Source organism: Triticum urartu, chromosome 5A, assembly GCF_056163025.1.
Source record: "Triticum urartu cultivar PI428250 chromosome 5A, HENAU_Tu73, whole genome shotgun sequence".
In the NCBI taxonomy this organism is placed as follows: domain Eukaryota; kingdom Viridiplantae; phylum Streptophyta; class Magnoliopsida; order Poales; family Poaceae; genus Triticum; species Triticum urartu.
The window spans coordinates 310,838,065-310,860,755 of record NC_141877.1 but is presented as its reverse complement, the minus strand read 5'-3'; the positions used below and the strand labels follow the sequence as shown (position 1 = coordinate 310,860,755).

At 45.5% G+C, this 22,691-nt stretch overlaps 1 pseudogene; it reads right to left on the bottom strand.

Annotated features, from left to right (window-relative positions):
* Window positions 1-667: 667 nt before the first annotated feature.
* LOC147971189 (uncharacterized) lies at window positions 668-2,814 on the bottom strand (annotated as a pseudogene).
* Between the last annotated feature and the right edge of the window lie 19,877 nt (window positions 2,815-22,691).

Genomic DNA, 22,691 nt, shown 5'->3' with positions numbered 1-22,691 from the left:
TTTCTTCGACACTCCTCCCAGTCATAGACTCTGGGAACCTTACCCTTGTACACGACATACGACGGCATCTCTATGCACTAGACAAACAAAACGTTAGTAGCAATTCACAGACAATACATAAGCAATATATAAGTATGCAACAAAAGGATCGGAAGAGAAAAGAAACACATTAATAGCACAATTCATAGTCCTACTAATAAATAGCATCGATTACATATAAGTTGAACAACTGTCCAAACCAAAGAGACATACAAGTTCATTAAAGTTTAATTACAGCATGAGCTAATCGATATTTCAGAACTACATAGCATCACTACTTTCGACTCGACTCAGGGACCGGAGCGTGGATGAAGCCGCCGTCTTTCGTGATGGTCATGAAATCGTGATCGTTGTCAGCCTGCATTTGTAGCGTTGTTTCTATTTCACTGTTGGACGGTTGATATCTGAGGTAGAACTGCCCCGAGGTACGAAGGACATCTTGATGGATGATTTCCGCAAACTCCGACTGGATGCAAAAAAATTCTTGTCTGAGGTCCGCGTCCTGGATTGCCGACAAGCGTGCGGCCCGATCTTTGAGACTATTTGGTAGCATAAGGTGATTATGGTCCCGTACGATCGTCCGCATGTGATGGAGGGTGTAGTAGGCATCCTTCTAACCGCCAGGTGGCTACTTGACGTAGGGGAACGTCGTTACGTGGGTGAACACGTGCTTGTCGTACTTAAAAATTGGCCTCCTGAAGGTGCCTCCAGATTTGGTGTAGCCGAGGAGAACATCATTAAGAACTTTCTTGATATTTGTGTAGTCTTTATTCGACTGACGGTCCGAGTCGAAATACGTGGCCATGGAATAGTTCGGGCTTAAGAGGATGAGTGTGCAATGTGTGTCACTACACAAAACATGGAATGTTAGAAAAAAAAGAATGATCAAAATCTAAGAAATCATATGTTACGGGGCGGTGAGGGGATGACTTACTCGGGAAAGTAAGGCACGAGGAAGTTATCCTTATCTGGGTTTGCCAGAATGACGCCTTCGAGGTATGAACTCGCGACTTGCTGGTCCCCAGCGCTGCCCAAGATCTTGGCACGCATGTAGAATGGGTCGACTATCACGATGTCCGGGGTCTTGTCTCTAATGATCCACATCTCCATACTTAGCGAAAATAGCCGAATGAAGGTGTAGTGCAGTGGATGAAGGTTAAACATAGCGAAGATGTCATCGAACCGCAGGACGATCATACCCCCGATGGCGTTATCGGCAAAGCCCTTGCCCTCTGGCACCTTGGCGACGAAAACTGGGTATGCCACATCATTCTCGGAGAGACGTCGCTTCTCCAAAGAAAGAACACTGTCATGCAGACTCCGCATAGCACCGGTTGCAGCATTGAGCAGATTAGTCGGTAGCATCGGCCTACCCGCCACATGCACCCTCCTTGAGATATCCTTAGGTGAAGGTCGCCCGTCCTGAGCACGGATCGTACTCAGTGCCGGCTGTCTCGCACCCTTGTTATTCTTTCTTTTCCGTCCCTTCTTCTTCTGCTGTAATGGGATCAAGTTATGCTCAGAGACCACCTTCTTGAGTGTGTTGGGGCTGATAATATTTTGCACCTCGGCTATCTGAGGCTCGGTGAAGGTGGCAGCTGGAGGCGTCTCCTAAGAACTGAATGCCAGACGACGCCTGTTGCAATTGGGTTTCTCCGCAGTACCAGCTAGATCGTGATCGTCTTTTGCAGGGTTGGGTTCTTGAGAAGGAGGCCCCGAGAATTCATCGCCGTACCCATGTTCGTTGAAGTACTTATCGACCCTGGTAAATGTACCGTCATCATCGTCTGGATCCTGTGCCATATGCATGTCCGGATCAGCCGACGGCGGTAGCGTTGCGGCGGTCTTGCCATGGCTTGGCGCTGGCACGACTGGCCGTGTTGTATGTGGGGTGGTGTCCCCCGCCCCCAAATGAATCTGGCTCTTCGGCCAAAGTATGGACCAGCTTATGCAGGCGTTGAGGGTCATCACATCATGTTCGTTGGCCCCAAGGGGTCGATACGAAGGTAACAAGTCGTCACAGCCCCGCAGCACCCGAACCAGTTGAACCCTATACACGTTGGGTGGCATCGGATTACCGTGGAATAGGCGGTTGCCCGGTTGAACGATTCTGGCCTTGGCGACATCGATCGACTCGCCGTTCACGAAGTGCAGGAGAGTGCATGGAACGTCGACGGCGCCCTGCGAAAACATGTAGGGCGTCAGGGATGCCCAGTCAAAGGCAAGGATATGAAGTCATCAGCCGAGAGGCTTCGTTACCGTGATGGCGTCGAGCTCGGCTAATGTCGAGGCACCACCAACGGCGGGCGTGCAAGTGACGGAGGGGTCGCTTGCTGCCGAGGTGCCGGCCGGCGTCTTCTTCCCACACTCGGGCGCATTAAGCTCCAATGCCGGCACCGACGTTGGAGACACCAATGTCGCCTCCATCGGAGACACCAATGCCGCCGGCGCGTTGTGCGAGTTGCTGCCCGTGAAGCTGGGAATCGGAGGTGGCCCCTGTTGGCCGCCCCCAATCCACGCCTGCAGCCCCTCAAGCAAGGTAGGCATAATGGCGGTGATCATCGCTCCCAGTTGGTCTCGCACTTGCTCTTTGACTATCTCCGGAATCCACGCCACTTGTGCCTTGAGTTCTTGAACCTCACGCTCCTGGCTTTCTGAGCTGGTCTTTCTCTCCTTTCACCCAGCGGTATAGTATTCCGACCATTTCGTGGACAAGCCTTTGCCGGCCACATGACCAGCTGACGTCGGCCTACTGAGATTATCATTGTGTTTCATTACGTTCAACGCCCTATTTAAAGTGGTGTCCCAAGGGGAGCTTTGAGACGACCCCGCGCTACTGCTTTCAGTTTCCTGCAGAAGGAACGTGAACCATTTAGAAAATTGGCTTCATTAATTAGAATACAACCATATGGAGCTAATTAGGTGGGGTGTATTCCTTACCAGAACAAGCTCAGGCGCCTTGGTCTTCGGATCTGTGGTAAGCTCCTTGGTTACCGGGTCAATCTTGTCGTCGTATTTATCGAAGAGGGGCGATAGGCGTTGCTCAGCACGCTCCGCGTCCTCCTTGTCCCATATAGGTTCTGCCACTCTGTAACCGCTGGGACCGAGTTTGTGGACCCCTAAGTTCAAGTCCCGCATATCTTTCCCCCACTGACTTGATTCCGCTGTTGCGTTGCTCTCACACTTGATCTTGAACTCCAGGTGGTCAGCTTCGCTGATCGAAGGATTTGTCTCCTTGATCTTCTCATAACTATCACCTTTTTCAATCCTTCTCTTCATTGCGGCTCTCCAAGTAGCCAGGGCCATGCTCATCTTCGTGAGGGCGGCACTGTTCACTTTATTCCCTGAGAGGCATGTGTTTGCGAAGTCACCAGGGAACTTGTATCGTTCGTGCAGCTTCGTGAAGCGGAGGTTGTGCAAATTCCCTCAGTCACGATGCCTTAGGTTCTCGGTGTTGATCAAGACGGTGCTCCGGAGAATGCACCCGAGCTGTCCCGCGTACCCCTTGACTAATTCTTTGGGCGTCGTTGGCTGCCCACTGGAGGACACTTCAGTAAATTCCTCCTTGACGGTGCCGAGCACATTCGGGAGCCGGTCCTTCCGTTGCCTCTTCGGTTGGCTTAGACATGTGCGTGCGCTGCCATCATCAATGGTGGCATCCTCGGTGGCACCATCAGTGGTGTCATCCCCGACGCCACTAGGGTTTGTGTAGTCGGGATTGGTGTCTTCCGCGGCGTCCTCATAGCGGTGAGGTTCTTCCTCCATCTCCTGGGACAGCTCCCAGAATGCCTTGCCCGAACTGCTGGCCTCATCGTTGTGGGCCATGTTTCACTCTAAATAGGAAAAAAAAGTTTGGTCAAAAAGTTGGTTATTGTCAAGGAACAAGATCTCTAAGTTGACCAAATAACCTAATTCTTGAGGAATGTCGCCAAAAAGTTGGTCATTGTCAAGGAACAATTGAGAGATGTTTGTGATATTGCCTAGGTGTTTTGGGATGGAACCTGTTAGTGTGTTGTTGCTAAGGTCCAAGTCCCTTCCTAACCCCCTTCTTCTTGTCTCCTCTCACTATCTATCTCACACACATGGCAAGCAAGGGTGTTTGAGTGTGTGAAAAAATACTAAACTAATCCAAGGGCTGAAAATCCAAGGGCTGAAAATTGATCATTTGTCGGGAGGAGGTGGGCTTCTCTATTAAGACACGGTGGGTGAGAGGCACACATGTGGTTTTACCCCTTCTCTATCATCTCTTCTCATTTTCCTCGCGGGGCACACACCCATGTAGGATTTTTTTTAGTTCTTTGTTGTAGGTTCCAAAAAAATTAAAAGTTCACAAAAATTGAAATTTCAAAATTTTAAGAAATTCAATTTCTAAAGTTTTTTTGAAGTTTAAAAAATCCTGTAATTTTCCAATATTGTAAGTTGTAGTTTCTAAAAGTGCCTGGAAATAAAGTTATGAAAACTATAAAGCATCAAAACTAAAAAGTTCACAAAACAGGAAACGTTATGTCCCAGTGTGGGCAAACGGGCGTGGCTGCCCATCAATTAGCCCTGCCTCACTACTTCTACCATGAACATAGCTAGAAGATGAAAGACAATGCTTATCAATCAGGATAGTCATATCTGAACCAAATTCATGCTTAGATCAAATTAGTTGATACATATTGAATTGAGAGTACTGTAAAAGATCTTGACATTTAAAAGAAGCAAAAAATATCATGTAGGCAAATACTGGTGCTACCTCTAAGACCAACACCTATAAACATCGAGTGATGGACAAAAAAACAGTTGATCCTACTTAATTAAGTACTAAGATACCCTGGCCCATGCATTAGTCGCAAGTACCCCAGATTTCCTATTTTTAGCAAAGTCATGCTAAAATTCACGGAAAATTTCAGCATGACCTTTGTTGAAAATAGGACATATGGAGTACCCGAATCTGCCGGAACGGAAGTTAATCGACATTCTGGCAAACTCAAGGGCCTCTCCGGGTACCTGCAAAATCATTATCCCACCCCCGCCCCGCTGCAACCCCACAACACCCCACAATATCATCACGACACGATGGTCGGAGAGAAAACCCCCCAATATCATCATGACACGATGGTCGGAGACAAAACCCAGCAATATATCTTCTAGCCATGAAACCCTACCCTGATTCTCCTTTCTTCCTATTTTTCACTTAAACCTGCAAACATGTAGGGAAAGCAATTAATACAAGGCACAAAAATGGCATGCTATGTAGCCATAATGCTACAGAACATATGAAATACATGCCAGCAATATATATGATATAAACTCCAATAATTTTTGAATAAAAACAGTAGCTAAAAATAGTAGCAAGCAAGCAATTCATTTGGCTAACTATTTAAGTGTTCTGGACTCTAACAACCACTTTGTAGAAAAGCAGGAAAGTGGTTCTTCACGGATAGCTGGATGATCATAACAACGGGTTATGATGGCAGATCGCATCGGCAGCACCGCCTACTCGAGTGCCTAGGAAAAGAGTGTTGGTGCTTCCGATCATGCTACCCCCTCACAGCCACATAAACAGAGAAGGCAACTTGCAGGTTAAACTATCCCAAATAGTTTGCTGGGTTCTGCATACCAGGTATGCTAGTTTAGAACATCAAATTAGATGTATGTGTGGCTGGTGAAGCTCACTGGAACGGGAAGCTCTAACAACTATGCTTGCTAGGAACATGCCCCCAGCTGAATTGGTTGCTCAGTCACATCCACATATAACTATACACATAAATAAGTCCAACAAACATGATCCAATATGATGTAAGCAAAAACATCGCTTCTCCTTGGATCAACACCAGGAAAAGAATCCACTCCAACAACCATGTCAAAGCAAATCCATCGGCGAAAATCTACTGGAGGGGTCAACAGAAGAACTAGGAAAAATGTAAGGACCGTTGTTTCTATCATAATTCCAACAGTTTATCATCTCCATGCACATACCTCCTGACCCAATATCCAACTAAGGTCAGGAATTCCTAGCCCACCAATTTTGTTTTTCATGCATATCATGCCCCAATTGGCAAGATATAATTAATTGGTTGTGTTAACATGATGAAACAATGCAGACCCTTGGACGGAACCAGCAGCTTAATGCTTCAACATAGCAGCAAAAAACTCAGGCATGGTAGCAGAATCAGTCAACCTTTGCATCCAACACATGGATAATCAGAAAAGATTTGACAGGGGCACATATCGACCAACATGGCAGCACCAGACCAAAAGCTGAACACAACAGCACTAATCCAACATCTAACCAAATTTGATGAAACAATGCAGATCCTTGGATGGGGTCGGTAGGAGGAAGAAGAAGTGCTCGGGCCTCCTCTCCTGGTGGACGTGAGACAGAGGGCGGCTAGCGCGAGCAGGGGATGGCCTGGGGGTCAGGGAAGGCGGACATGGGCGCAGGGCTACCGGCCAGGTGAGGCGGGGCTCGCGGCTAGGGACTTCAGAGGCAGCAGAAGGAAGCCCGGCGCGCAGCGAGGCCGTATGCCGCGCAGCAGCAGTAGGACAAGCGGAAACAACCGCACGCACGTACACGTAAGCATGGTTCGGGCACGATGGAGTCGGCGTCCTACGGCATCTAAATCAAAGGGGAAAAGGGGGGCGAGGGAGGAGCTCACCACGGGGCTTGTGGACACCTTGGTTGCCGCGGGGATGGACCGAAGCAGCGGTGGCGACGGCGAGATGGGGTCGGTCGGAGGAAGAAGAAGTGCTCGGGCCTCCTCTCCTGGTGGACGCGGGCCTCCTCCTCCTAGTGCTCCGGCGGTGGAGCGGGCGCGGGGGTCGTTGGGTGCGGGGGGTCGGCGGCGGCGGGGGGTGGGGGGGGAGGGGGATAGCGAGATGGAGGGGGATCTGGCGTGGGGGCGAGGGGGATCTGGCGAGGGAGGGATAGAGGGAGGAAGGTTAGCAATGGCGCCCCTCCTAGGGGTGCGCCATAAGTACATCGATAGCAATGGCGCACCTTCTCCTGGTGCGCCATTACTAACTTTATTATTATTATTCTTAGTTGCATCTAATGATTTTTTTAGAAAATGACAATCAAATTTGAAAACATTTATGAATGTGAAAAAGTATCTTCAAATTTGTTATTTGAAAATATTTATGAATATGAAAAAATATCATCAAATTTGTTATTTGAAAATATCATCAAATTTGTTATTTGAAAATATTTGAAAAAATATCATAAAAATTGGTATACCAATGGCGCACCACCTAGGGGTGCGTCATAAGTACATTGATAGCAATGGCGCACCTTCTCCTGGTGCGCCATTAGTAACTTTTTTTAATTTTTAGTTGCATCTAATAATTTTTTAGAAAATGACAATCAAATTTGAAAACATTTATGAATGTGAAAAAATATCATCAAATTTGTTATTTGAAAATATTTATGAATATGTAAAAATATCATCAAATTTTTTATTTGAAAATATCATCAAATTTGTTATTTGAAAATATTTGAAAAAATATCATCAAATTTGTTTCTTTTGGATTTTTAATTGCATTCATTTGTTAATTGGTAAAACATTTATGAATATGAAAAAATATCATCAAATTTGAAAAAATATTCATGAATTCAAAACGTGCCCATGAAATTTAAAAATATTCATGAGTTCAAAAAATATTAACAAATTCAATACTTTTTGCGAGTTAGAAATTCAATACCAGAATAAACATAAATAAAAATTGGTATACCAGAATAAACATAAATAAATATTCATGACGACTAGAACAAAAGAAATATCATTTCAATATGTCGAAATACAATCGAGAAATGAAGACTACAATTTAAATACAATCGATCTTAGCTAGCTATCTTTTCACAATCTTCTTGCCCTTCTTTTTTGCCAATGGAGTTCTTCTATTGAATGGACGTCCTTTAGGTAGGTGATACGTCTCCAACGTATCTATAATTTTTGATTGTTCCATGCTATTATATTATCAACCTTGGATGTTTTATATGCATTTATATGCCATTTTATATGATTTTTGGGACTAACCTATTAACCTAGAGCCCAGTGACAGTTTCTGTTTTTTCCTTGTTTTAGAGTATCGCAAAAAAGGAAAATCAAACGGAGTCCAATTGACCTGAAACTTTACGGAACTTATTTTTGGACCAAGAGAAGCCCACGGAATGTCGGAGTTGGACCAGGAGAGTCTCGGGCTGCCCACGAGGGTGGGGGGTACGCCCACCCCCCTGGGCGCGCCCCCTGCCTCGTGGACAGCCCGGAGGACCACCGACGTACTTCTTCCTCCCATATATATCCATATACCCTAAAAACTCAGGGAGGAGAATAGATCGGGAGTTCCGCCGCCAGAAGCCTCCGCAGCCACCAAAAACCAATCTAGACCCGTTCGGGCACCCTGCCGGAGGGGGAATCCCTCTCCGGTGGCCATCTTCATCATCCCGGTGCTCTCCATGACGAGGAGGGAGTAGTTCTTCCTCGGGGCTGAGGGTATGCACCAGTAGCTATGTGTTTGATCTCTCTCTCTCTCTCGTGTTCTTGAGGTGGTACGATCTTGATGTATCGCGAGCTTTGCTATTATAGTTGGATCTTATGATGTTTCTCCCCGTATACTCCCTTGTGATGAATTGAGTTTTCCCTTTGAAGTTATCTTATCAGATTGAGTCTTTAAGGATTTGAGAACACTTGATGTATGTCTTGCGTGGGATACCCGTGGTGACAATGGGGTATTCACTACTGGAATCAGCTAATTTGCCATCTGCCAGCTCTTTGCCGTCTGCTAGCTGACGGCAAAGAAGCTCTTTGCCATCAGCTACCAAAAAGCAGACGGCAAAGATCTGGCGGACGGCAAACAAGCTCTTTGCCGTCTGCCAGCTGACGGCAAAGAATCTTTGCCGTCAGCTGGCGGACGGCAAAGAGAGAGGTGGCCCCCACCCCCCGCCCGTTTGGGAAACACTTAACGGCCCACCTCTTTGCCGTCTGCCAGCAGACGGCAAAGAGGCAAAAGGCGGACGGCAAAGAGGGGCGGACGGCAAAGAGGCAGTACCTAACGGCCCGTATGCCCCCCGCCCCTCTCTGTTCTCTCCTCGCCCGACTTCCCACCCGGCCCACCGCCGCCGCCTCTCGCCCCCGCCCCGTCGCCCCCGCCTCCCCGGGCCCCCGCCGCCCCGTCGCCCCCCTCGCCCCGGCCCCCCGCCGCCCCGGTGCCCCGCCGCCCCGCGCCCCACCGCCCCGGGCCCGGCCCCCCGCCGCCCCAGGGCGCCCCGGCCAGCTCCTCCGCCGCCCCGGGCCCAGCCCCCCGCCGCCCCAGGCCGCCCCGGCGCCCCGGCCAGCTCCTCCACCGCCCCGCCCCCCTCCTCCACCGGCCCTGCCCCAGGTGAGCCCCCCTCCTTTTTCTGTTTTTTTCTGTTTTTTCTTTTTTAGTTTTAGTTTAGATTTAGTTTTAGGTTTAGTTTTAGTTTAGTTTTAGGTTTAGATTTAGTTTTTTCCTTTTTTTCTGTTTTATTAGTTTTAGGTTTATGTTTAATTTAGATTTAGTTTTAGTTTTAGTTTTAGGTTTAGTTTAGTTTGAGGAAAGAAGAAGAAGAAGAAGAGAAAAAGAGGAGAGGAGGAGAAGAAGAAGAGGAAAAAGGAAAGGAAGAAGAAGAAGAGGAGGAGGAGAAGAAAAAAGAAGAAGAGGAAGAAGAAGAAGAAAAAAGAGGACAGGAGGAGAAGAAGAAAAGGAAAAAGGAAAGAAGAAGAAGAAGAAGAAGAAGAAGAAGAAGAAGAAGAAGAAGAAGAAGAAGAAGAAGAAGAAGAAGAAGAAGAAGAAGAAGAAGAAGAAGAAGAAGAAGAAGGAAGAAAAGGAAGAAAAGGAAGAATAGGAAGAAGAAGAAAAGGAAAAAAACCCGACCCGACACGGCACCCCAACCCCGACCCGGCACCCCGACACGACACCCTGACCCCTAGACCCCGACCCCGACACCCCGACCCCGACCCCGACCCCGACACCCCGACCCCGAGCCTGACCCGAAACCCCGACCCCGACACCGACACGGCACCCCGACCCCGACCCGGCACCCCGACCTGACACCCCGACCCCGACACCCCGACCCCGACACCGACACGACACCCCGACACCGACACCCTGACACCACACCCACCCTTACCCCGACACCGACACGGGACCCCGACCCCGACCCGGCACCCCGACACCGACAGGACACCCCGACCACTGACACCTCCCGAAAAGGTGTTCTTTGGCCTTCCAGAGGCCGACGGGGTCATATATTTGTGAATTATAGTTAGGTCATATATTTTTCGATTTTGTTATGAAAAACATCATATATAATTGTGTTGATCGTGTTGTTTTAAATGTGCAGTTGTTTCATCGCTGCGAGGTTTGGTGTTCGACGACCTCGCCGTGCGTTTGACGAGCTCTGCCCCTTCGTTCGTGGGTGAGCACAAATGACAAGTCCTCCTCCCCCATTAATTATTTGATCTATTCCGATGAAACTTGATAGCTAGCTATATATGTGTCTTGAATCATCAGTATGCGTAACCAATATGTGTCTCCCGTTTGAAAGCGTCATAGTTATAAATATGCATGCATTTGCATATTTATAACCTTGATTCTTTCGAATTGTCCAACGCTATCCATGGACAGCCCGAGTATGTGTAGATTGGGTTCGTTTTTCCATATGCTTTGCTCCGGATCCGACGCATATATTTCGTCAGTGCCTCCCCTGTTCTTCTCCGGGTACACATCCTCTCTGTTTATTGCAGAGACGTGTATCAGGAGAACAGCGGGGAGGTGCTGCCGAAATTTTGCGTCGGATCTGGAGCATAGCATGGGAAAATATACCCAATCTACACATACACGGGTGGGATTAGGACCTATCATTACCTATTAGAGTGTAGGTTGCATGGACGTAATAAAATTGACAAAGTAGATCAACTGATGAATACATACATGGTGAATTACATATATAATTGTTGTGTGTCCAGTAGCTCTGAAAGTCAAGATGAGTGACCGTGCTTGGATGTATACCGGTCACACTGGTCAGAACAAATGGAGCGTTGAATGGTTCACAAAAACTAAGGGGTTTGTGCAAGCCGCATTTGCAAATGGCCAAAAGAAAACCTGGTGCCCCTGTTTCCGGTGCGGCAATTGGGAAAAGAAGACAGAGGCTGAAATGGGCAAACACCTGCAGAAGAGTGGTTTTACGCCCGATTATACGGTGTGGACATTTCATGGTGAGTCTGCCCAACGTGACCGAGCTGAGGTGGATCGTCGTCGCACCGACGAGCATGGTACCGGGATGGAAAACATGGTGCAAGGCTATGATGATGCTCGGGATTCGGACGAGGAGATGGAGGAATCTGCAAAGGCCTTCAATGAAATGTTGGAGTCTTCGAAACGTCCGCTCCACGAGCACACTGAGCTTTGTGAGTTGGATGCCATCTCACAAGTAATGGCTCTGAAGGCTCAGTTCAACTTGGGCAGAGAATGCTATGACGCAATTATGACAGTATTTGGACGCTTTCTACCCAAAGGCCATGTAATGCCTGCAAACCTGTACCAGTCGGACAAAATCCTCCGTGCACTGAAGATGCCCTATGAGAAGATACATGCCTGTGAGAAAGGATGTGCCTTATTTAGGCTTGACTATGCGGACTTGAACTATTGTCCCATTTGCAAGTCTTCCAGGTATATTGTGGTAGACAACGGTATGGGTGAGAAGACACAGACCAAAATCCCCGTTAGTGTTCTTCGGTATATGCCAATCGTACCAAGACTTCAACGTCTTTTCATGGTCGAAGAGACGGCCAGACAGATGACATGGCACAAAACAGGCAAAAGAACCGAACTAGATGTAGATGGGAATCTGATGATGGTACACACATCGGATGGTGTTGCGTGGAAAAGGTTTGATGAATTACATGCTGACAAAGCGGCAGATCCGAGGCATCCTCGAGTCGGCATCAGCACGGATGGGTTCAGTGTGTTTGGTATGACGGCAGCCCAATACAGTTGTTGGCCCGTATTTGTCTTTCCACTCAATCTCCCCCCCCCCCCGGACAGATTATGCAAAGAAAGAACATTTTCCTGACGTTGATAATTCCAGGACCCAACTATCCGGGCAAAAATATGAATGTGTACATGCAGCCGCTTAAGGACGAATTGCAAGAAGCCTGGGATAATGGGTTCAAGACATACGACGCCTTTAGCAAACGGAACTTCATAATGCGTGTCTGGTACATGTACTCGACGCATGACTTGCCGGCGTATGCGCTATTCATTGGCTGGTGTGTGCATGGAAGGTTCCCGTGCCCCACATGCAAGGGAGCTCTTGAGTTTCGTTGGCTTCAGGCCGGTCGCAAGTTTTCTTGCTTCGACATGCATAGATAGTTCCTGGATCCTCGCCATAAGTTCAGGAAAGACAAGAAGAACTTCATCAGGGGTAGAGTTGTCAAAAACTCTGCACCACCTGCATTGACAGGACAACAGACCCTGGATCAGTTAAACGCTCTCGAGCCAGATCCACAACGTCCAGGGTACTTCAAGGGGTATAATACTAAGCATGCGTGGACTCACAAAACATGCTTATGGGATCTGCCTTACTTCAAAGACCTCCTTTGCCCACACAACATCAACGTGATGCACACTGAGAAGAATATCGCCGAGGCACTTTTTGGTACATTGTTCGGCATAGATGGGAAGTCAAAGGATAATACTAAGGCTAGAGTCGATCTGGAGGCGCTATGTGATAGGACGTTACAAAACATGAAAGAACCGAAAGGAAAGCAGAACTGGACGAAGCCAAAGGCATGGTTCAATCTTGGAAGGCCAGCTATGAGGGAAATTCTCTTGTGGGTGCAACAGCAGTTGATGTTCCCCGATGGGTATGCAGCGAATCTAAAGAGGGGAGCGAATCTTGATAAACTAAAGATATTTGGTCTCAAGAGTCATGATTGGCACATATGGATTGAGCGGGTAATGCCGGTGATGTTGTGTGGCTTCATCCCTGAGGATGAATGGCTAGTACTGGCAGAACTCAGCTATTTCTTCCGTGTTCTTTGTGCGAAAGAACTATCGCCTGGCGTGCTAGAAGAAATGGAAGAGTTGGCGCCGGAGTTGATCTGCAAGTTAGAGATCTTTCCACCGGGCTTCTTTAATCCAATGCAGCATTTGATTTTGCATCTACCGACCGAGGCAAGATTGGGGGGGCCCGTGCAAAATCATTGGTGCTACCCAACTGAGAGGATGCAGAAGACGCTTCGAGAAAAATGTAAAAATAAACGTAGAATTGAAGCATCGATGGCTGAGGCATTCATCACAGAGGAGGCGGCAAACTTCGTAACAGCGCACTACGAAGCCAAAAATCGTCATTTGCATAATCTGAAGCCTCGGTACAATGCTGACGAGCCTAAAAAGGGTGGATCCAACCTCAGCCTATTCAAAGGGAATCTCGCACCAGCTAGTGTTTCACATCCAGTATCTTTGGATAACGAAGAATGGCGGACGATTTCGTTGTATATCTTCAACAACCTGATAGAAGTGCGGCCGTACATCGAGTAAGTTCTCGGTACATTGTTTCGCAACTTCTATTTCCTTTGAACTACTCTTATTCCTGGATATGTCATACAGTCGATACGTCACCATATTCTCGTATGGAGCGGAGATCCAAAAGGATTCCGTCGAAGAGTATGAGCTTCTCGCAAAGCAAGGAGGTGGCTATCCCGGTTTCATCTCTTGGTTCAAACAAACGGTAATTTCTATTAGACAATTTCATATCATTCGCTAATTTGTGCATAATGCAACAATCCTTTCATATTAAACTTGTAGGCTAATTCAGAGTCTACGGACGCCGAATTGAGACAAGTCGCTAATGGTTTTGACTATAAGGTCCGTTCATTTGACAAGTACGACATCAACGGGTATCGCTTTCGTACCTATGGCAAAGAGCTATCTATGGCCGACCGAAAGTCAACAAATTGTTGTGTATCTGCTATCGGCGAAGGAGGTACCGAGTATTATGGGAGAGTTGAAGCAACTTATGAACTTCTGTTCTATGGTGAAAATCCACCGAATGTCGTAGTCTTCAAATGTTATTGGTTTCAGCCAAAGGAGACTAGAAGGACTCATGAACATGTAGGGCTAGTTGAAATCAACCAAAGCACTCATTTAGATGTTCCTGATGTCTATATTATGGCTCAACAGGCGACCCAAGTATTCTATCTACCGTGGGCCTGCCAAACTAAACCAAATCTGAAAGGTTGGGATGTCGTTTATGAAGTGCCGCCACGTGCTAGACTTTCTCCCCCAAAGGAAGAGGATTATGAACCTCACATTAACCCAGACACATATGAAGGAGAATTCTTCCAAGAGACACGTCTTTCCAAAAAGCGTTTCAAGAACCGCTATACTTCACCCCAAAACATTGAAGTAGACAGCGACAATGAATCCGACATCACCCCAGAGGAGGAACAAGAAGAGTCGGAACAAGAAGAGGTTACTGCTGCGGATGACCTGTCAATGCTTGACCGATTACGTCAAGGTGGCCTTGCACATGTTGATGCCAATGAACCCTATGAGCCCTTCATTGATTATAGTGATGATGATGATTATGCATTTATTGATGATACTGATCGAGATTATTAGTAGTGTCAGGTATTACATTTTTTTATGTTGTACTTGATGATGATACACTTAAGTGATACACATATTATTATTCATGTCGGTCTTTTTTTATGTTGTACTAATTTCGTTTACTGTTTGTCATGGCAGGTGTTGAAAGATGGTGGGCGCTGGTCGGGAGCGTGGTCTGAGGTCTTCCATTCCAGACGCACCTCTCCGCCGAGCGTTGCTTGACAGTATGGCCACACCGCCGGGCCCTTCTTCGTCGACCGCGGTGCCCAGCAGGGGACGAGCTCGAGGTAGGAAGAGAGGAGGTGGGGCACGTGGTCGTGGGAGAGGAGGTAGGGCTACGGCGCCTTCCTCGCCGCCACCCCCGGCTGTTTCACCCGAGCACGTGACTGCTAGGGTGGACTCGTCCGAGGAGGAGGCTACACGGACTCCGGTCCACGAGCCTCCGGTCCACGGGTCTTGGGCCCACGAGCCTCGGGTCGACTGGCCTTCGGCCCACGAGAGTTCGGCCCACGTGACCCCGGAGGAGCACACGTCCGGATGGGGTACCTGGCCGGATCAGCCCGAGGAGCCGAGTGGCCATGCTGATGATGGTGGGGAGCCGACTGATCTTGAGGAGGAGGGGGGCACCGTCTACCAGCGTGGTGCTACACGGCTCCCATCCGTGCCGGTGACCCGCGAGCAGAGGTGGTTGATTTTCCCTGATGGGGAGAGGTACGTAAGTGCATTTAATATTTTTGTACCTTGTGCATTCACGTTTTTTCAAATAACTAATGCGTTGGCCTTGTCATGCTGCAGGGGTTGGGACCACCATCATAGTGTCCGCCGGCCCAACTCCGTCCTTGGAGTTCTTTGCCGGCAAAACTTCCCGGGGTTTGTCACGTTGCCTGGTGAGGGTCGGCTTCCAGAGCTTGGATTGAGCTGGGAGCACTACGTGGCTGCCCCGACCCCGCCGGATGAGATTATCGACGGTGTCGTGTGCGACACGAGGGCAGACATGGTGATCAGAAAGTTTTGGGTAATTTCTCCTTTACATATTTAAAAATCTTCAACTAGCTAGTTATTAATTGTACTAATCAATATTGTCTCATTTGATTGCAGACATTCTACAGGTGTGAGGAGGGATACGAGGAGGACGCGGCACATGTTATCGAGAACGTCTGCAAGCGCCTACTCCAGAACTTACGGCACGAGGCTCGGGTGCAGGCTATTCGAGACTACTACGCCTTGCGTGGTATCAAGAAGACCAAGCCGGCGTGCCGCGATAAGTTCCTGAGTAAGGAGCAGTACATGAAGGTAATTCTTAAGGCCTTCTCTACTTAAGTTCCTTCATTTAGTAATTCTTAGCCGTAGCGCTCAAGTTTCTATTTGCTAACTTAGGCGCCTCCGAGATGGTGTGCGGATCGGATGGATTGTTGGGAGGTGTTAGTCGATGAGTGGTGCTCTCCACAATGGCTAGCCCTCCACAACGAGGCCAAGGACAAACGTGCCCAAATGGAAGGTGTGCCACACCATCAAGGCAGCTCCAACTTATATCAGTTCGGGCGCAACTGGGTATGTGGTTTGCTTCATGATTCATGCAATTCATTCATCATGCTAGCTTGAGCCCTTTAATTACTAATTTTCATTGTTTCTCTCTTTCAGGCATGCTACAATAAGGCGGATAAGGTGCCAGAGGTGTACGACCTGTATGCCATGGCCCACACTGCCTCTTTCAAGAAAGTCAAGGCTTTCTCTCAGTCTGACCTCGATGATGCAAACAACTTCACCAACATCTCCTCCCACAACAAGCTCGTGAGATATAGAGATGAGGGGAAGGCGAGGAAAGGGGAGGACTTTAACCCGAGCCAGGGTCCCATTGATCCAGAGATGTTGATGATATCTGGTGGCGGGAGGTCCCATGGCTCCATAGCCATTGGAGATGGACTTATCCGTTGTCCTAGCACTCTCCCGGAGATCAAGGCGCGCCAGTCGAGCTCCGCTCCTGAGATAAGGCCTCGTGAACGGCCAGTGCAACTCACCATCAAGGTTAGTGATACGTACTCAGTTATCTTTCTCCATTACATTCTGTGCACTTCCATCAATGATTACAAATGGTCATGTGAGTGGTGTTGCAGGTTGCTATACAGAGTGAGAGAGATAGAACGGAGAAACTTCTGGCGGAGGTGGCGGAGAGGCAGCGGGAGTTGGAGGAGAGGACGACAAAGATGATGGAGGAGGAGAGGGCACGGAATGACATGCAGGCAAGGGCCCTGTACGAGCTCCTTGTGGTAAGTTTCTTCTGCAGATTAGCCAAAACATTCATGTAGTGTTTGTCTCATTACTAACTAGTATGACTGAGTCGTCAAAACCAAATGTGCAGTCTGTGTGCGAGAAGACAGGTCAGACCGCTCCGCCGATGCCAGTGATTGCTCCTGGGACCATGGTGAGTTTTATTGAATGGACATTTCTTGCTAGTCTTAACATTTGTGTCATCATGCTAACAAGACATTGGAAATGATCTTTGGTGCAGCGTAACTCCAGACAAGCATCGCACGATCCTTCTCCAGCTACCGACACGAGCCACCCCGCTCCTACACCTCCTACATCTTGGTAAGTTTATCTAGTGTTTTGCTTAACACATGCATAAAGACCTAGACTTAGCTTTATTTCCTCCAATGCTTACCATAATGACCTAGACTTAGCTTCTTCACCTCCAAAATGACTTAATAAGCTTACTGACCTCCAAAACCATCCATTTTACCTAAGTTAGCTCTAAAACGATCTGTACTTAGCTTTGTTTCCTCCAAAATGACCAAAGTTAGCTCTAATATGCTTAGTTAACTAGGTTTGCTCAATAATGACATGTACTTAGCTTACTTATGTCAAAAATGGCATAATTAGCTTAGTTAGCTCATAAACGATCCATTTTACCTAAGTTAGTTCTAAAATGATCCATTTTACCTTACTTAGCTGATAAACGATCCATTTTACCTACGTTAGCTCTAAAATGACCCATTTAACCTTACTTAGCTCATAAATGATCCATTCTACCCAAGTTAGCTCTAAAATGACCCATTTTACCTAGGTTAGCTCCAAAATGATCCATCTTACCTAGGTTACCTCTAAAATGATGCATTTTACCTAAGTTTGCTCATAAGCGATCCATTGCACCTAGGTTAGCTCATAAACGATCCATTTCACCTAAGTTAGCTCACAAATGATCAATTTCACCTAAATTAGCTCATAAATGTCATATATTCTTCTTCTTCTTCATTTTCTTATTCTTCTTCTTCTTCTTCTTCTAATCTTCTTCTTCTAACTTTCTTATTTCCCATTTTGCAGAATTCATTCACTTCACGGAAGCATGCATAGATGGAGTGCTTGTTTGGATGAACTATGTTTCCTTTGTATCTATGAACTATGCATGTATGGTAGGATGACACTATTGTAATATGTATGGTTGGATGCATGTATATGTCGAACTTGCTATGTATGGTTGATGGAACTATGCATGTATGATGAAATTATATGTGTTGGATATCTCATATGTTTGCTGTGAACTTGCCATGTGAAAAATATATATGTATCATCTATTTGCTGTGAAAATGGTTGGGTATATGAAAAAACAGAGGCAATGCAGGCTCTTTGCCGTCTGCCACTGACGGCAACGGGCTCTTTGCCGTCTGCCGCGGATGGCAAAGAAGCCACGTGGCATCCAGCTGTGCTTCCTGGGAGCTGACCCATTTGGTCAGTTTGCCTACAGTGGCAGACGGCAAAGACTTTGCCGTCAGTGGCAGACGGCAAAGAACCTGCCATGTAGTGACGTGTAGATGACATCATACGGCGGACGGCAAAGACCCTAGAAATTTTGCCGTCAGCGGCGGACGGCAAAGGCCTTCCGTTAGCCACTTAACGGACTGACAGCACAATTATTGCCGTCCGCTCTCTTTGCCGTCCGCCGCGCTCTCTTTGCCGTCCGCCGCAGACGGCAAAGACTTTGCCGTCAGTAGCAGACGGCAAAGTACCTGTTTACCGAAGCCTACTTTGCCGGAGCCTTTTGCCGTCCGCGGCTGATGGCAAAGGCCTTTGCCGTCCGCCGTTCAGGCCTTTGCCGTCCGCCGTGGAAGACGGCAAAGTAGCTGATTCCTGTAGTGATTCTATTGATCCACTTAATGTATGTTTTGGTGATCAACTTGCGGGTTCCGCCCATGAACCTATGCATGGGGGTTGGCACACGCTTTCGTCTTGACTCTCCGATAGAATCTTTAGGGCACTCTTTGAAGTACTTTGTGTTGGTTTGAATAGATGAATCTGAGATTGTGTGATGCATATCGTATAATCATACCCACGGATACTTGAGGTGACATTGGAGTATCTAGGTGATATTAGGGTTTTGGTTGATTTGTGTCTTAAGGTGTTATTCTAGTACGAACTCTATGATAGATTGAACGGAAAGAATAGCTTCATGTTATTTTACTACGGACTCTTGAATAGATCATTTAGAAAGGATAACTTTGAGGTGGTTTCATACCCTACCATAATCTCTTCGTTTGTTCCCCGCTATTAGTGACTTTGGAGTGACTCTTTGTTGCGTGTTGAGGGATAGTTATGTGATCCAATTATGATATTATTGTTGAGAGAACTTGCACTAGTGAAAGTATGAACCCTAGGTCTTGTTTCCTAGCATTGCAATACCGTTTGTGCTCACTTTTATCATTAGTTACCTTGCTGTTTTTATATTTTCAGATTACAAAAACATATATCTACCATCCATATTGCACTTGTATCACCATCTCTTCGCCGAACTAGTGCACCTATACAATTTACCATTATATTGGGTGTGTTGGGGACACAAGAGACTCTTTGTTTTTTGGTTGCGCGGTTGCTTGAGAGAGACCATCTTGATCCTACGCCTCCTACGGATTGATAAACCTTAGGTCATCCACTTGAGGGAAATTTGCTACTGTCCTACAAACCTCTACACTTGGAGGCCCAACAACGTCTACAAGAAGAAGGTTGTGTAGTAGACATCAAGCTCTTTTCTGGTGTCGTTGTCGGGGAGGTTAGCGCTTGAAGGTATATCTTTAGGTCTTGCAATCGAATCTTTTTGCTTCTTGTTTTAGCACTAGTTTAGTTTATAAAAGAAAACTACAAAAAATATGGAATTGAGTTTGCCTCATACGCTTCATATTTTTAATATCTTTCGTGAGTATGATGGAAAGGAAAATTGTGCCAAAGTGTTAGAAGAAGAATGCATTAAAATGTTTGGCACTAAATCTTTGAATGATGATCATGATTGCAATGTTATTAGTATGAACTCTTTGAATATCCATGATGCTAATGATATGCAAAGCCACAAGCTTGGGGAAGCTATGTTTGATGAAGATGATATTTTTTGTCCCCCAAGTTTTGATGAGCAAATTTATTTTGATGATAGCATGCCTCCTATTTATGATTATTATATTGATGAAAGTGGATTTGGAGAGGTCATGACTTTATTTAGTAATGATTCCACTATTTCGGAAGAGGTTCCAATTGATTATGAGAACAAAGTTGCTATCTATGATGATTATTGTGATGACATGTATGCTATAAAGAATAATGATAACCATGAAACTTGTCATCATGATTTTAGTTTTCAATTGGATTATGCCTCACATGATAGTTATTTTGTTGAGTTTGCTCCCACTATTATTAATGAGAAGAACCTTGCTTATGTGGAGAGTAGTAAATTTTCTATGCTTGTAGATCATGAAAAGAATGCTTTAGGTGCTGTTTATATTGTTGAATTCATTCATGATGCTACTAAAAATTATTATGAGGGAGGAATATATGCTTGTAGGAATTGCAATAATATCAAGTTTCCTCTCTACATGTTGAAAATCTTGAAGCTATGCTTGTTTTGCTTTCCTATGCTAGTTGATTATTGTTCCCATAAATTGTTTGCTCATAAAATCGCTATGCATAGGAAGTGGGTTAGGCTTAAATGTGTTAGTCATATTCTTCATAATGCTCTCTTTATGTTTCAACTCTTATCCTTTATGTGAGCATCATTGAAATCACCGTGCCTAGCTAGGGGCGTTAAACGATAGCACTTGTTGGGAGGCAACCCTGTTCCTTGCTTTTTGTTCATATTTAGTAATAAATTAATCATCTATCCTCTGTTATGATTGTGTTTTTTAATGTTTTAATTAGTGTTTGTGCCAAGTAAAGCCTTTAGGACCTTCTTGGGTGATTGTTATTTGATCTTGCTGTAAAAAACAGAAAGTATGCGCTCACGAGAATAATTTTAATTTCTTACCAGAGAGCGATAAAATACCAATTCCACTTGAAGAAGATTAATAAACAAATTTCCTTGAACTTCCTATTTTTTCAGGATTTTTTGAGTTACAGAAGTATTTGGAACCTACAGATTACTACAGATTGTTCTGTTTTTGACAGATTCTGTTTTCTATGTGTTGTTTGCTTATTTTGATGAATCTATGAGTAGTATCGGAGGGTATGAACCATAGATAAATTGGAATACAGTATATATTACACCAATATGAATTTAAAATGACTTCACAACAGTACCTAAGTGGTGATTTATTTTTTGTATACTAACGGAGCTTACGAGTTTTCTGTTAAGTTTTGTGTTGTGAAGTTTTCAAGTTTTGGGTAAAGATTCGATGGACTATGGAATAAGGAGTGGCAAGAGCCTAAGCTTGGGGATGCTCAAGGCACCCCAAGGTAATATTCAAGGACAACCAAAAGCCTAAGCTTGGGGATGCCCCGGAAGGCATCCCCTCTTTCGTCTTCGTTCATCGGTAACTTTACTTGGAGCTATATTTTTATTCACCACATAATATGTGTTTTGCTTGGAGCGTCAATTTATTTTGTTAGGATTTGATTATTGTTATTTATAACAATGTTTTGCATCTTTTATTTCAATAGTAGTGGCATTGATAGCCTTTACTATGCCTATTTTACTAGTCCACATGTTGCTGTTTGAAAACAGAAAGTTTACCGCTGTTGCAAAAGTTCCCTAGAAAATTCAGAATGTGGTAAAATGTTGAAACCTTTTGCATAATAAGCTCTGATAAATTTACTACAGTGTGAATTTTCTTTCATAATTTTTGGAGGAAGGGAAGTATGGATCTTTCTGCACTCTTTACAGACTGTCCTGTTTAGGCAGATTGCTGTTATGTTTGCATTGTTTGCATATGTTTGCTTCTTTAATGATTCTACTTGAGGATAGGACTATTAAACATGCAGAGGAATTTAGTATGAAATGTTGAATAATAATTTTAGTGATTTGCTACAGTAGAGTATGATAAGGTTTTTGCAATGGTTTATACTAACTTATCTCATGAGTCCTTGTTGAGTTTTGTGTGGATGAAGCTTTTGAGATTTAGGGAGACCGTGATATGAGAGGAATTAAGGAGACACAAAAGCTCAAGCTTGGGGATGCCCAAGGCATCCCAAGATAATATTTCAAGAAGTCTCAAGCGTCTAAGCTTGGGGATGCCCCGGTTGGCATCCCACCTTTCTTCTTCAACAACTATCGGTTAGTTTCGGTTGATCCTAAGTTTTTGCTTCTTCACATGATGTTTGCCATTCTTAGAATGTCATTTTATTTAGTTTTGCTTGCTGCTTGAATAAAATACCAAGATCTGAAATTCTTAAATGTTAGAGAGTCTTCACATAGTCTCATAATTATTCGACTACTCATTGATCTTCACTTATATCTTTCGAAGTAGTTGTCATTTGCTATAGTGCTTCACTTATATCTTTTTAGAGCACGGTGGTGGTTTTATTTTATAGAAATAGATGAACTCTCATGCTTCACTTATATTATTTTGAGAGTCTTTTAGAACAGCATGGTAGTTTGCTTTGGTTATGAAACTAGTCCTAATATGATGGGCATCCAAGAGGGATATAATAAAAACTTTCATATAAAGTGCATTGAATACTAAGAGAAGTTTGATACTTGATAATTGTTTTGAGATATGGAGATGGTCATATTAGAGTCATGCTAGTTGAGTAGTTGTGAATTTGAGAAATACTTGTGTTGA